The sequence below is a fragment of the Semicossyphus pulcher genome, unplaced genomic scaffold (genome assembly GCF_022749685.1).
Source record: "Semicossyphus pulcher isolate SPU_LCO1_2020_fin unplaced genomic scaffold, fSemPul1.0.p SCAF_11, whole genome shotgun sequence".
NCBI classification, from domain to species: domain Eukaryota; kingdom Metazoa; phylum Chordata; class Actinopteri; order Labriformes; family Labridae; genus Semicossyphus; species Semicossyphus pulcher.
In genome coordinates this window covers 1,752,978-1,769,926 of record NW_027211615.1, presented here as the reverse complement: position 1 = coordinate 1,769,926, position 16,949 = coordinate 1,752,978, and the positions used below count along the sequence as shown (strand labels likewise).

The following is a 16,949-nucleotide window of genomic DNA, read 5'->3' as shown; positions in this document are numbered from 1 at the left end:
TGGACGAGCAGCCTGCGCTCAATTCTCGCTTGCTGTCAGCCATGGAAAGAGTTGAGAGGATGCAAGAAGAATCCCTCAGACGGCTACGGTCTCTAGAAACAACTGTTAAAGGCAACACAGACACTTTGAAAAGCGTCACAGACTCCCTTGAATTTCTGGGGAGACAAGTGGAGGATGTTACAAAGAAAACTGACAATCTCCAGATCAGAGTTGAAACTCTGGAGAAAGAAAATACAGTGCTCCGCGAAAAAAACAACGACCTGGACGCCTACAAGAGAAGGTGGAACCTTCGGGTCGCAGGGATCCCTGAGAAGACTGGAGAAAACGTTAAGAAGATTATCACCGACCTCTTCAGCCAGATCTCCCCCGACATCAGTGACCAGCTGCCTCTCTCTGTGGACATTGCGCACAGGTTAGGTCCCCGCTCCGGAGAAGAGCGCTCCAGCCGCCGGATCATCGTCCAGTTCCTATCACGGTCTCACAGGGACAAGATCTGGGAGGACGCCAGAACTGCTTGTATACTTAAAGAAAGGAACATAAAAATAATGGAGGACCTATCACAAGAAGTTAAAGATGCGAGGAGCTGTGGCCACTGGTGGAGGCGGCGAGAAAGGAGGGGAGGAGAGCAGGCTTCAGAGGTGCTTCTGCGCTTATTGACGGTAAAAAAGTTACAGTGAAGGACATGTAAATGTTATTAGGCTGCTCTATATTGCATTACGGCGATAGTGGCTAAATTATAAGCCTACAGGTTGTGTTAAAGTGTAGCCTATAGGATTTACAGACCTTGATGAATTTGTAATATTATCCCTTTTTACACCATGAATACCAGTGTGTACGGATAATGTTGCATAGACCTACTACAGTAATCTAGAGTGGAGATCAGGTTAAAATCTAGTCTTTTTGTTTCTGTGTCTTTTTTTTCTTTCTCTGTCTCTCGCAATACTTTAACCGCTGAGATGATGGGCGATTTGCTTAGTCTTCCCCTTTTTTTTGTCCTTTCTTTTCTTTCTCTTTGCAAAGGGGAGATCATAAATGATAGGCAAGTTATATTTGCCCTGTTCTATTTTTTCGTATCAACCCATCCTTCTCTTTGTTTTCCCTTTCTTTTTCATAGTGCTTTAATTTAACTTAAGACTTAGGCTTTTCAATAAGAGCTATTAACGATTCTATGTTTTCTTATTCATTTCCTTGGTCTTAAGTTTAGGTAGTCAAGCCAATATATATTTTGGAAAATGAAATTTAATATGATCTCGATTCATTGATCGGTCGCAGACATAGCAGCTCATATATCCTAAGAGAGGATCTTTGAGTGCTTCTTTTTATAATTTATCTGGGGTTTCTGTTCTGTGTTCTTTTTATTTTTTGTTATGTCAATATCTGTTTTATCCGTTAACGTCAGGGGTATCAGAAATGAATTGAAGCGAAAAAGTATTTTTCTATGTTGCCAGAATAAATGTGCAGATTTTTACTTTATTCAAGAATCTCATGCCTCAGATACAGATTTATCATTTTGGAGGAGTCAGTGGGGGGAATAAAAAAATGTTTAAAAAAATGAATATGACTTTATTTGAAACAATAGAAAATAAGCTTAGTCTTTAATAGAGATTACTGGAAATTAAATAAGACACTGTTACAGAATAAAGAATTTCAAAAAGAAACGCAAAAAACTATAGACAAACACTGGAAACAAGCAAAGTTACTTAGTAGTTATAGCAAATACTGGGAGATAATGAAATTTGAAGTTAGAAATCTTGCCATATTAATGAGTAAAAAGATCTCTAGAACAAACAAAGAGAGAGAGTCTCAAATGGTCACAGAAATTATAAGATTATCAAGTAAATTAAATCTATCTGTAGAATAAATTAAAGATCTGACAACTGCACAAGCTGAACTGGACAAAATATATGAAGAAAAAGCTAAGGGTGCTTTTATCAGGTCGAGGAGAAGATGGCTAGAGCAAGGTGAAAAATGCACTAAATACTTTTTTAACTTGGAAAAAAGAAATTATGAACAGTCATCTCTGAACAAACTCAGAGTTAATGATGTAATATGTGATAATGAAAAAGAAATCTCACAACATGTGGCCAAGTTCTATGAAACACTGTACAGTGCTGACTCACTAGACCAAGATAATATGGCTGTGTTTCTTAAAGGCTTAGAACCAGATATTAAAAAAATTGATGATAACTATAAATTAATCTGCGACCAAAAAATTTGCTTAAAGGATGTACAAACCTGTATTAAAGCTTTGAAAGACCATAAATCACCTGGAAATGACGGGTTGGTTGGAGAATTCTATAAAGACTTTAGTAAGACATTAGCTCCATTTTTAGCAGCAATGTTTGAAGAAGCTTTAGAAAAAGAGGAGTTACCTCCAACCCTGAAACAAGGTTTGATTAAACTAATTCCAAAACCAAACAAAGATAAACTTAGTGTTGAGAACTGGAGACCGATCAGTCTGTTGAATAATGATGCCAAAATATTTGCTTCAATTTTTGCCAAAAGACTAAAACTTGGATTAGATGATATTATTGATGAGGAGCAATCTGGATTTATTCCTGGAAGAAACATAGTCAACAACATAAGATTAATACTAGACATGATTGATTATAATTATCATATACCCGATGATAGCCTTATTTTGTTTGTTGACTTCTATAAAGCATTTGACACAATCAGTCACCGGTTCATGATTAGAACTATTTGTGAGTTTCTTGGATTTGGAGAAAGGTTCCAAAGAGCAGTAAAAACCTTATATAAAGGATGTAACAGCTCAGTAAAACTGACATGTGGTACCACCCCCAGATTCTGTATTAACCGTGGAATCAGACAGGGCTGTCCATTAAGTCCGTTTTTATTTCTGTTGGTTACACAGGTCATGGCTGTACACATAAAAAAGAATACATTTAAAGGTATAAACGCTTTAGACAGAGAATTTCAATTGGCTCAATTAGCAGATGATACAACAATATTTTTAAGAGATAAATATGAAGTAAATACAGCAATTAGCTGTATTAATGAATTCTCAGCTGTATCCGGTCTAAGGATGAATTTAAATAAATCTGTTCTATTGCCAATCAAAGAAAGTGATCTGTTGGACCTGAATGGTATTCCTGTAAAGAACACTGTCACTTACTTAGGTGTGGTTGTTGATAAAAATGAAAATGATCGCTGCAGTTTAAATTTTGACCCAATAACACAACAAATAGCCAAGAGGTTCAATATGTGGTTGATGAGAGACCTGTCACTGAGTGGTAGAGTTCTTCTGTCTAAAGCTGAAGGTATATCCAGATCTGTATATGTGTCCCTGTCTCTTGACATGCCCCCAGCAATTTACAAAACATTAGATAAGACTGTATTTAACTTCATCTGGAGGAATAGATGTCACTATGTAAAGAAACAAATTGTATGTAACCCTAAAAGTAAAGGAGGCATGGAGGTGTTAAGTTTTGAAATGTTGAACAATACTTTCAAAGTGCAGTGGTTGGCAAACCTAATCAAAGAGATAGATAGCATCTGGAACACTTCTCCTAAGTTTGTATTTAATGCTGTTGGTGGAATCCATTTTTTATTGAAGTGTAACTATAAAATAGAAAAATTACCGATTAAACTGTCAAACTTTCATAAACAAGCCTTACTTGCCTGGAAACTAATCTATAAGCATAACTTCTCACCAACTAATCTCTACATCTGGAACAATGAAAATATTCTCTATAAAAACAAATCGTTATTTTACAGGAAGTGGTTTGATTATGGAATTATATATGTTAAACAACTTGTTAATGCTGGAGGACAATTACTCTCTTACCGAGAATTTATAAATACATTTCAGCTTCCAGTCCCACCCAAAGAGTTTACAGATGTTTTTGATGCTTTACCAAGAGGTTTACTGCAGCTTTTTCAGAGCGCAGGAACTTATGATTTTACTTTTCCTACTGCTGGTTCTTTTGATAGTCGGATTTTTGTGGGAGAAGTCGATATAACAAAGAAAAAATGCTCAAATAAATATATTAGAAATTGTATGCTAACCCCATCTTTACCCTTAGGACAATCTTTTTGGAATTGATGTTATGGAGATATTACTTGGCAAGAAGCATGGATGGTTGGTGAGAAGTTTTGCTTAAACAATAAAGTTAAAGAGGTTTCATTTAAGATACTACATACGATTTATCCTACACAAAAGAAATGAGCAAGATTCAATATTGATAATGATCTGTTGTGTAAATTCTGTGAGAATGAAGAGGAAACAATTCATCATCTGTTTTATCATTGTGTATTTTCAAAAACATTTTGGACTGATGTACAGCATTATATCAGGACAATAACAGGACAAGTAATTCTTTTACAGGAAAAGGACATCTTCATTTACTTTGACGAAAATGTGGACAATTATACAGCTTTTTTTGTACAATTAGTCCTGATGCTTGGGAAATTTCATATTCACAAGAAAAAATGGGCAAACTGTAAACCAAATGCTGATTTGTTTTTTTTGGAACTGCAGCAATATGCTGATACAATCAAAAACTGTAAAAATAAGAAAGCTATCAGAACAAAACAAATTCTAGAAAGTTTCAATATGTACTCCAGATAAAGAGATAAAGAGATGTGTAGCTTATATCTGGCAATAATGTTTGTAATCAAAATAACCATATTATCTTGTTTGTTTTTATTTTGCTTTATTTTGTTTTGTTGTGTTTTATGGAAGGGGTGGGGGGAGGGGTTATTTGTCTGATATGTATGCTTGTATGTATGTTATGTAGTAATAATAATAAAAAAAACAAAAAACTCAGTTCCGACCGCAGTGAGCTATTTCCTGCTTCCCCCCCATATATCGCATTGATTGGCAGCAAGCGATCACATGACGTGACGTAACATGAGGTAAACATTAAGGCAACAGGCTGCATTTGCATCTGGGTTACAAATAGATACAAGTTCAGTACTAAAGTAAATGTCTTAGTTTATTTCTACCACTGTTTATTATTGACATTATATCTAAGAAAGTTTTTATGGCCGGTTAAAAATATTTTGGCCGGTAACATTTTTTGGCTTACCCGCCAATGGCAGGTAGACCAAAAAGTTAATTTTGGACCCTGGACACAGGTGACCAGCCCATACGTGCTGCTATGCTTTCCTGGTCCATCCTCTTTATCCTGGCCCACTGATTTATGTTGTCAAAAACTGGCCTGAACGTGATCTTAAAATCTGAGTCCCATGACTCCTGAAAAGGCTGGGAAGGATTGTATAGAGCCACTCAGTTTTACCCAGGCTGCTTCTCATGTCTAAGGCTGCTTCCCAAGTCTCTTATTTGATAGCTCCTCGCTCCTCGCTCCTCGCCCGAACCGGAAGTAGTTCCGGAGCTGCCATATTGAGGACCGCGCTGCTTGGAGGAGCGAGGATACACGAGAGCAGCCTCCACGGAAGTCTTTTGCTGGCCGACACGCCCCCTTATTAGAGATCAGTTAGTGATTGGACGCTGCAGCAGATCGGACTGATGTGAAACTTCACAACATCACCGGAGTTTCATATCGCAGAGAGGAAGAAGCGGACCTTAAAACAGACTTTACAGGGCGCCTTGAAACCGACTATAACAACGTCGGTTAGTGAGTTGGTATTTGACAAGCTGTGATCCTTTAGAACGAAATATTGATCATAACGTAAAATATATAAAATGCAGTGAATAACTGCAGATTTGATTTGTTTTCTGAGTCAACATCTGAGTACAAATAAGTTATCTAAAAGTCAATAGCAGCAAAAACAGATTAATTTCTATTAAATTTAATCTAAAGAAATACCTCTCGTCATGATCAGTTATTTCCCTGCTAACTTTTATTACAGATGAATGAATGAATTCAGAGGGAGCAGGAGAGTCTCTCTGTCAGCAGGTAACACTTTTTACGTGTGAGCGTGATCATCAGTGAGGTCGGGTTTGATCAGCGTGACGTGAGTTCTATTTATCCTGAAACTTTGAGCCTAATAAATCATTTTCATAGTTCATGAACAGACAGTATTTGGACTTATTAAATAATTAATTCAGATCAGATGATCAGTGATCAAAAATGTAAATAATGAACAAATAATATGAAGACATAGTGCTGGTAACCCGACCTCACTGATGATCACTCTCACACGTAGTGTTACCTGCTGACAGAGAGACTCTCCTGCTCCCTCTGAATTCAGTCATTCATCTGTAATAAAAGTTAGCAGGGAAATAACTGATCATGACAAGAGGTATTTTTTTAGATTAAATTTAATAGAAATGAATCTGTTTTTGCTGCTTTTGATTTTTAGATGATTTTTACTCAGATGTTGACTCAGAAAACAAATCAAATCTGCAGTTATTCACTGCATTTTATATATTTTACGACAAGTTATGATCAGAGACGGTCCTCAATATGGCGGCTCTGGAACTACTTCCGGTTCGAGCGAGGAGCGAGAAGATGTCAAATAAGAGACTTGGGAAGCAGCCCCAGTACTGCAGCCCCAACTTAATGGGGCTGGGAGGGATCGAACCATTGTGAGGCAAAGGGTGGGGGTGTCCAAATCTTTTGAAACTTGAAAACGCGCTACAAAGGTGGCGATGGTGATTCATTTTCAACACAAAATCATCGTCCTGCGTTTTCATACACTGCGCCGTTCTTTTGGCACTATTCTCTCGTTTGACAAATCCAGTATCACTACGCCTGCGGCAGGCCGGTTTCTCAGGTGATGTGATCCATCAGCTGTTTCTAAGAGAACACGCTGGAATTGGTAACTTGTGGGACGACATTTGTTGTCACAGAGGAAAACACATGTCTACATGATGCCATTTTGTGATTTTCCTGGCTGTAGTAATAAAAAAATTCCACCGCATGTATTTCATCGTCACAGACCTTGCCCTTAGAGGTCCCATTGGATCCATTGTTAAAGGTAAATCTTCCTCATCACTTTCATAGTCGGGGGGGGGGGGGGGGGGGGGGGGTGCTAGCTAGCTTTTCTATGGAATAAGAGTCTTGACTTAATGATAAATGTGGTTAGACTTGTTGACTGGTGTATTGCCATACAGTTTACTTATAATGACAAGGAATTCATCATCATGAATGTGTGTGAGGATGAATATCTATATAAACTTGCCTTCATTCATTCCTTTATTCGAGATAATACTACTACTAGTGTAAATGTCATTGGGTATATGAATGCAAATATCTCTGACAGGAACTCAGTATTTATTTTTTATCATATGATTCAGTTCTGTCAAGATAATAATTTAATATTGTCAAGTAACATTTTTTTGCCTGCTGACAGTTATACATACATTAGTGAGGCCTGGCACACTACGTCATGGCTTGAGCATTGTATTAGTACAGCTGATGCACATGCTTCATTGGGGTGTATTAGCAATCTATACGGGTCAGCAATAACTGATCACATACCTTTTGCTATGTCAATTAATGTTGAACATCTACCTGTACTATCAGGAAATAGAAATAGTGTTAAAGCAAAACAACTGGACTGGTCAACACTTACGAAGGGGGACATCTTATCTTATAATGCTCATACAAAATCTTTAAGTAACATTCATGTACCTAGTGAGGCTATTATGTGTAGTAATGTTAACTATTGAAATGTAGGGCATAGGAGGGATCTCTGTGCTATGTATAATAATATGGTTTCTTTGTATGAGGACAGCAAGCCTTACTACTGGCATGACAATAAGATGCATGCCGTTAGGCCTGGATGGAATATGTTTGTAGCTGAGTATCATGCTGAAGCCAGAGAAGCTTTTAAATCTTGGGACGTAGCAGGTAAACCCAGACAAGGCCCAGTGCTAGAGTACAAGAAGCTCACTAATGCAAGATATAAGTATGCCATCCGCGTCATTTGTAAAAACGAACAAGCCATAAGGTCTGATTCCATGGCTAAGAAACTACTAGACAACAATGTTACTGGTTTCTGGAAAGAATTGAGAGTTCTTAACAACAATAAAGCATCTTTACCCTGCACAGTTTAAGGGATTTCTGGAACAGACAATATTGCTGAGTTATGGCGACAGCATTATAGTTCTTTATTTAACTGTGTAAAAAGTGACGTATATAAGGCAGGGAATATTGAGTGAGACGATTCTATTGTGATTAGGTCACATGAAGGGTTCAAGGCTGTCGAATAATAAAGCTTGTGGCTTAGACCATATCACTGCTGAACTTCTGAAATATACCAGTCCAAGGATCGCTCCCCTCCTGGCTATTTGTTTTACCGGCTGCATGATTCATGGATTATTACCAGACTCAATGCTCTGTTGGTGCCAGCTATTAAAGACAAAGCTGGGAAACTTTGCAACCTAGACAACTACAGGCCCATAGCTTTAGCCAGCACACTGTCGAAGGTCCTGGAAAGAATTCTGCTGGACAGTTTAAATGATTTTATTAACTCCAAGGATAACCAGTTTGGTTTTAAAGTTACTCATGGCACAGATCTGTGTATATATGCCTTTAAGGAGATGGTAAACAGGTATAGAGGACAAAACTCATCTGTTCTTATGTGTTTTATTGATGCTTCAAAAGCTTTTGATCGTGTTAACCATAGGAAGTTGTTGTAAATTGTGTCAAAGAGGAGTGCCCAAACACATTGTTAGAATTCTGTCTTACGGGTACACCCACCAGACTATGCGGGTAAAATGGGGAAATAGTGTTTGAACTCCATTTGGGTTAGTAATGGTGTCAGACGGGGGAATTTTGTCCCCAGTTCTTTTTAATCTTGATATTGATGATCTGTCTAAGCAGTTGAGAGCCAGTGACACTGGGTGTGTGATTGGTAACAGTCAAGTGAATCATCTAATATATGCAGATGATCTTGTGGCCTTTAGTCCAAGCAGTGCTGGCCTCTAGGGTGGTGGTATGGTTAATCACCATTAAACATAAAGATGAAGAAGCAATATGAGGTTATGAAAAATGAACTGACATGTAATGTATGAGCTGCAATTAATCATTACTTTCATTATATGAAATAATCTGCCAGGACCACAAACCTGTATTCTGACATGAGGCTGCGGCTTGCTGTTGCTGGAGGGTCTGTCGCTCACCCCCTTACCCTCCTCATAAAATCTGCCTATCCCCCCCAGCTGCTCACTAGCAAGACACAGCACCTGAGACTAAAAAGCCAGGGAAACCCTATATCAATGAATATAATGATATTTCCCCACAGTTGTGCGTCTAGTCTGTCTGTCTATCAATGGAAAGAAAAATAGGTTGCAATTACAGTAAACAAGCGAGGAAGGAGACGCTCTCCTCACTGTCTGCAGCAGCCGGGCTGTATCAGCCCTGATCAGAGCTAGCGTTATAGGCTGCTAACGTTACAGCTAACGTTAGTCAGAGAAAAACTTTTGACACGCGAGTTGGCACTTTTAACATTAATAAACGCTTAATAACGTTAAACGAGTGAACAGCGAACTGCGCAGTCTCTCTTAACTATATTGGAAATTAAATAAGGACTAAATGGAAATAACATTTAATGTCATGCATAAGGTTAGCTTCCAGAAGTAACACTACCAAGGTTATAATCAAACCAAACACCACACACGTCTGCAAAGCACGACATGCTATCAAACCAAGCTAACTGCACCTAACTTGTAATAAACTAAATATTATCACAAATGGCGACACGTTTGATTGTACGTTTGCTGGGTGACGGATAGTTGGGACAGCTCCTTAGTTTGATTTATGTTAGGCTGAAAAAACACAATAATCCAGGGACTTAAGCCAACCTCTTTGCACCATGCACCTTGGTTTGCTTGTTGGACCATCTACACCATGTGTATGTATGTTTCATGCTGGTGCCAGAGTTGCTGGTAAAAGTACCACACGTGACCATATTATTTTCTTCCTGTCTGAAGAAAATAGACTTTAAAGTCCAAAATTTTGAAAAGTATGATTGTTAATTGTATACAGGTACATGAAAACACACTTCGTTTATCTGGTAGGCCTATCATTTCCTGTGTTATTTATATCACAATGAATATCACAGAACAAAAATATATCGCAATGTCAGTTTCTTCCAATATCTTCTTCAACACTGTGACATCTGTATACTAACCTTCCTTTACAGCATTGTGGCGTTTTTCCATGTGGTCCTCCTTTGTTCCTTTCATGTAGGTGGCTCTTTGTTTGAGCCCATGGTGAGGTCCAGCACCACAGATCAGACAACAGAACCAACCTGGTTAGAGCCGAGCATGAACTGAAAGAAGCAATTGAAGGTTTAAAAAAACAAAAAAATCCCTGAAAAGGAAATTAATTTGATATTGAACCCATCATCAGATTGACTTTACACAGGAGTTTTGGAAACACGAAAGAGAACCACCCAATTAATTCTCAGTGTCCTAACGTATCAACAAAGAATGGTAAAGAAAGGCTCAGCTTTTTGTTGAAACTGAGGTCATCTTAAATGACAGGCCAATCAGCACAGTTTGTAATGATGCTGAAGATTTGGAATAAATTACACCTAACCCTCTTTTGTTACTTAAATCCAAGCCTTTCCTTCCACGCGGCAGAGTTCAGTTCAACTGACTGTTTGAAGAAGAAGTTGGGCTTTGTTGTGCACAGGTTTAATTTACAGATGTTGGTCTTTTTTCATTATTGCAGATGTGATTTGTTGTTCATGTTTAATTTGTTCAAAGGAATAAAACTTCAGTGCTATTTGTTGGTACAGCTTCAGTGAAGTCTACATGAACTTCATCACATGAACTGTTTGCGCTCTCTGCTGGACATTTTCAGATCCTTCAGAACAGTTTGAATATTTGGACAGTTGATTCCAGAACAATGAAACCTTCTCTATTGTAGTTCAGCTGGATGACTGCTGAATGTTGGTCAATGGTTTATTTTCTTAAATGTTATTTTAAAAAATGTTGATCCATATCTTTTCTGGTTGATGTATGTAAACAGGTGTAATCCACTGCTAACCCCGCATAGAGATCAGTGACCCAGCAACAGGCAGGAGGTTCATATTGTTATTCAGCCAATTTATGAGATTATCCTACGTACAGCTGACAAAAGTTACCAGCTGTGAAAACAAAGTTTCTATCTTTCATCAATGATCCTAATGTTTTTCAGATTTGCTTAAACATTAAGTGGTGGTGTACTTGAACATCTGTTTTTTTGTTCACTGTGTCCTGCAGACGTCCAGCAGCTGTTGGTGAGCAAAGAAGAGCGTCAACCTGAGCAGCAGGAGTGGAGCCCCGGTCTGGACCAGGAGGACACTGAGCCCCCCCACATTAAAGAGGAACAGGAGGAACACTGGATCAGTCAGGAGGGAGAGCAGCTTCAAGGACTGGTGGAGACTGATACCACCAAGTTCCCCTTCACTCAAGTCTCTGTGAAGAGTGAAGATGATGAAGAGAAACCTCAGTCCTCACAGCTTCATCAGAGACAAACTGAACAGATGGAAACAGGAGCTGATGGAGAGGACTGTGGAGGAGCAGAACCAGCCAGGAACTCAGATCCAGAGAGACATTTACAACCTGAAACTGAGGTCAAGACTGAAGACTCTTCTGAACCTGAGACTGAAGACAGGGAGGATGATTGGAAGGGGAACATAGAGCATCAATCAGGTTCAAACTTTGTGAAAAACTCTCTGAGTGCTGTAAAACTTTCAAAACGAAACGGAATATGATGCCACACAGGAGAGAAACCCTTCAGCTGCTCCCAGTGTGGTAAAAGTTTTAACCATACAGGCCATTTGAGCTCACACATGAGAATTCACACAGGAGAGAAACCCTTCAGCTTCTCCGTGTGTGGTAAAAGATTTAACAATATTCTCTTGGCGTCATTAGTCATTAGTTGGCAGTCAGGCTTCAGAAATTCAAAACCAAACTAAGGAGAAAACAGAGGCAGGAACAGGAGCTGATGGAGAGGACTGTGGAGGAGCAGAACCAGACAGGAACTCTGAGGTCAAGACTGAAGACTCTTCTGAACCTGAGACTGAAGACAGTGATGATGATTGGAGGGAGACCAGAGAACATCAGTCAGGTTAAAAATAAGATAATTTTTGAAGTTCCCATTAGTAGGGATGTAAAAATACTGGCAGTACAATGAAATAGACACATATAAGAGCATAGAGCATAAGTTTGCAGAGCATGTGTGACTTTCGGTAGGCTAGGCGAAACCTCCCTGCAGAATTAGAACAAACATGTAGGGAGGGGCTAGAGTGAGGGGAAATTGCCCAGTGCTACTAGTTAATTGATTGCGAATGTTAGAAATGGGTCGCCAAATATACTACGACCAAAGGCATCCTGTTGTGTCACCTGCATGTAAACTGTTAGCACGCGATGCTGCTGCGGCTACTGTCACACACACCGTCGGCTAGGTGATCAAGGCTTTCAGTTACGCAAGGCAACTTTTCAGTAAATGTATTCCCGTTACCAGCAACACCTCGCCCCAGTGTTGGTTAACGCTCTGGCCACAGAAACGGACTATTCACTGGGCGGACGTGCTGCAGAGTGATTACTGTGTCGACAGGAAGACAGCCTTTGTTTCCAAAAGTTTCCTTCACCAGGCTTGTCACGCTGATTAAACATATATTTTAATGCCGTTTGAAACGGTTGATGAACATGCCACAATAAATATCACGGAACAAAATCTTATCACAATGTTATCATCATGAAGCCCTAAACTATACAACCTCAAAATTAAAAAGGATTAGTTGAATTTATTTTCTTTAAATATCTTAGAAAGTCGTATCGTGAACCCAGTATCGATGATTTGTATTGAACCTTGAGTTGAGTGCATCATTTCATCCCTACCTGTCAGTGATAAGAGATGTAATACTGCTCAGAAACCACTCAGCTGCTCAGAGTGTGGTCATACATTCAGCTAGAGTTATTTACAAAGAAGAGAAACTATTTAGTTATGTTTGTATTATCGGCCAACACAGGATTCACAAAAATATAGTACATAGAAACACAGATTTCTGACATTTTAATATCATTAACTCCTATGATTGTAAGGAGACCAGAGAACATCAGACAGGTTTAAACTCTGACAAATTTAAGATTCTGTCAGTGATATGAGATGCAACACTGGTGAGAAACCACTCAGTTGCTCCGAGTGTGGTCATACATTCAGCTATGAGTCATGAAAGGCACATTCATTGGCAGGGCGTAGTGGGCTGGACGGAGCGTAGACCTGGATGAGGGCGTTCAGGTATGCAGGAGCCTTTTTGGTATACGAGCAGCAGGGTTTGAAATTGATGTGAGCCGGACTGGCAGCCAGTGAAGGGATATGAGCAGTGGAGTGACTTGTGCTGTTTTGAGAGAGCGGGAAAAACTGATATCCCATCGCAATTAATCACATGAGACTCATGATCTGGCCAGGTGTGAACAGCTGTGCTCAGAGCTGTCCACTTCTGATCGTAACCCCAGGACGCATGATAACACCAGGTCTAAACACCTATAGAACAAAGTACTGATGCTTTTAATGTGGAATGGTCATATCTTCGTTTAGCTAGCAGCTCCAACTATAGAAAAAAACGAGCGATCCCTTCTGGGTCACGTCAAAATAAAGGCATTATTTACCAGACTAACACTCGATAAAGTTTAAAGATATTGGTGAGTCTGATTGTGTCACATACGGCAACAAATCTGAATTCAGTTAAAGAAAAAACATTGAGTTCCTAAGTAATGAGTTAAATGAGAACATGGACATGATTTAGTTTTTCACCTGCTGCGAAAGAGGTGGAGAGATCAGAGATATTTCATGGATTTACTCACTGCTTTGTTGAATGTTGAGCCTTTCAGAAAATACAGAATCCCCAAGATCCCAAAAGATTATTTCATTTTATCTTTTGAGTTAAATTTTGCTACAACTTCCCATGATATCACATGATTATATTCTACTTTCTATTATATTCAGTATTGTAGCAGCAGCACTATTTTATATCTATATTATTATGAAATTTAGTTCATTTTACATAATGTTTAATGTCATTAATACATATTTTCATCTGTAGAAGTTCATTTTTTGTTCACCGCCTGAGATCTAAGAGTTTCATTGCCAACTACTGCTTCACTGTAAATGTGATTCTTGTGTCTGAGAGCTTTTTCTAAAACCAACTTTCCATCTATATACCTCTGCTACAAATAATGGGCTATGACAATTAAAGCTCTGCTTTTATTCTGAAGGCCAGAAGAGTGTACTGGAAGGAGCGTGGTGGAGGCTGGAGTTTGTGAGTGTGAGAAATCAAATGGAAGGAAAATTACACTGTACCGTGCCTGTGTCTATAATGGGTGATAGTACGGTTTGACGGGAGATAGTTAGAAAGAGAAAACATAGGAGTGACAGTTCAGGAAACTCAAACTCTATTTCGGAAATGGGCGACAATGAAATAAATCCGTGTATAGAGAAGATGAATGAAGATACACTGATTGTGGATAAATTCAGCTTTGTTGCTTTCATCTGTAAGATTGTGAATGTGGCGCTGCGACAAAGGAAAACAAGTGACAGATTAATTGTAGAGGCAGCTGTAGAGATACTGGGGATTAAAGAAGTGAAGGCTGATTTAATTCATGAAATGTTGAACCCTATTATTTATGATGGACTGTTACAAGACAATTAATTCTCTCATGGTATTTATTATTCTACAATGGAATGCCAATAGTTAAATTCTTCTGTTATGAGTATCGTTGTTTGATCACCAGTCATTTGGTCAAATGCAACTGAGAAACATCTAAAAAAACTGACAATAGCACAGAACAGAGCAGCCAGACTAGTTCTTCACTGCTCTTATCGTACCAATGTGTATGAGATGCATAAACGATTATCATGGCTAACTGGAGAAGCTAAATTAAAATCTAGTCTTCTGTTATTCATGCATAATGTCATTTGGAATAATACACCGCATTTCTTTTGTGAAAAACTAGCATACACTGGGTTTTGTCACAGTTATTATACACATGAAGTGAGCACTGGTCATCTGGTGGTGCCAAGTCCACAAACAAACTGTATGATGAGAACTGTTTTCTATAGAGCAACGTCTGCCTGGAATATGCTCCCCGCCAACATGAGACAGATCTCTTTCAATAAGTCATTGAAACAAAACTTGATGTGTCTGATATAGAGTCTGATATAGATTTCTTTGGTTATTGTTGTTTGTAGATGTGTAGGTGACAGTTTTGTTTTGTTTACAGGCCACTGATGTTTATCGTTTCTATGTGGAGCCAGTTTCACTTCTTTTCTGATCTCAGGCTTGATTTGGTTTGATGTGTCTGTTCATGTTTTATCAACACTGTTTGATTTTTAAGTGTTTTATGTTAATGTTTTAGTGTGGGCCTCAGGAAGACTAGCGACCACTCTGCAAGCTAATGGGGATCCAAATAAAGTATAAAGAATAGTTTAATAGCTAATGGAAAAGAATTCAAGAAATGTGTGGCTGTTATGGATATTGTACCTGATGTTATTTGTATTCAAGAAACTTGGCTAAGACCTCACTTGGACTTTGTCCTGTCAGGACACACCTCTGTTAGATGTGACAGATCTGGGAAACAAGGTGGAAGATGTGTAACATTCATTATAGCGTACAGAAGATTACATGTCCCAGATGAATATGAATGTGTAGTGGTAGAAATGTGTAGTCCAAGAGGAAACATTAAATTAGTCATTTTTTATAACTCTTGCATGAAGTTGTCAATGCATATATTTAAGGAGATCTCAGCAAGTGTTGAGAGAAGAGAAATATGGTGTGGAGACTTCAAGGCTCATAATACTCTATGGGGAAGTGATGGTACAGACACAAATGGTGAAGTAGTAGAAGAATGAATTGAGGAGAGAGCACTTTCTTGCCTTAATGATGGAAGAGGTACCACAGTGAATGTAACAAGAAATACAGTTTCATGCTTAGATCTTACCTTAGTATCCGGAAATATTACTAATTTATGTGAATGCAATGTAAAGAATGACGATTATATAGGGAGCGATCACTTTCCAATAGTATGCTCTGTGAACTTTGATATGTATGTACAGGAAGGTAACGTAATACAAAGATGGTGTTTTTCTGAAGCTGACTGGGGAAAATTCAGAGAATGTTGCATTGAGTCTGCTGAGAGAAAATTGATGGAGGGTGATGTTGATAGCTGTACAGGAGCAGTGAATTCCATGATTATTAGTGCAGCATCAACATGCATTCCCGAGAGCACAGTGACTGGGAAAAAGAAAATGGTTCCATGGTGGAATGATGAATGTAAAAATCCTTTTAAAGAAAGAAATCGTGCTTTCAAAGCCTTGAGAAAGCATTTGAGTCAAGATCATTTGATAGACTATCAAAGGAAGAGAGCTGTGGCACGGAGAATAATGAAGTCATCTGAGAAGAATTCATGGAGGCAGTTCTGCTCATCTATTGGCAAGGAAATAGAGTTGGGTGACAGTTGGGCTCTGATTAAAAAGATGAGTGGGAAAAGGAAATCTGTTCAAATCCCAGTATTGATAGATGGAAAGAATTTGGCAGTTACAAATAAGGAAAAAGCGGAACAATAGGGAAAGAAGTTTGGGTGCACAGTGGCAATGAAATACATGAGCAAGGAAAAGTTGACATTTTAAGAGCCAATGCTAACAAAGAAGAAGGACAGTGAGGGGTCGGCATTAGACTTTACTTTGTTTGAGTTGAAAAGGGCCTTAGAGGGAAGTGGATATCCAGCTCCAGGACAAGACCAACTGTGCTGTGCTATGTTTAGACAACTACCAGATGAAGTGTTACGTGCCGTAGTTTTGTGTTGTGTTTTCTGTGTGTGTCTCTCTCCTGTGTTCTCCTCGGGTGCTGATCTTCCCTTGCTGCAGCAGGTAATCAGGTCACATGTTCCAGAGTGTTGTCAGCTACATGTCAAAAGTTAAGAAAAAGTGTTGGCCACATTGTAGCCACCTGCAAGACACTGAAGCGTACGAAGAAGGTGTCTGCTTCAAAACTGCAAGAGCCTATCTCCTGGTGGTGAGTCTACA

The 16,949-nt window shown here is 38.8% G+C and overlaps 1 pseudogene; it reads left to right on the top strand.

The window, feature by feature from the left end:
• Nucleotides 1-41: 41 nt before the first annotated feature.
• LOC138585244 (zinc finger protein 232-like) lies at nt 42-11,841 on the top strand (annotated as a pseudogene).
• Nucleotides 11,842-16,949: the final 5,108 nt, after the last annotated feature.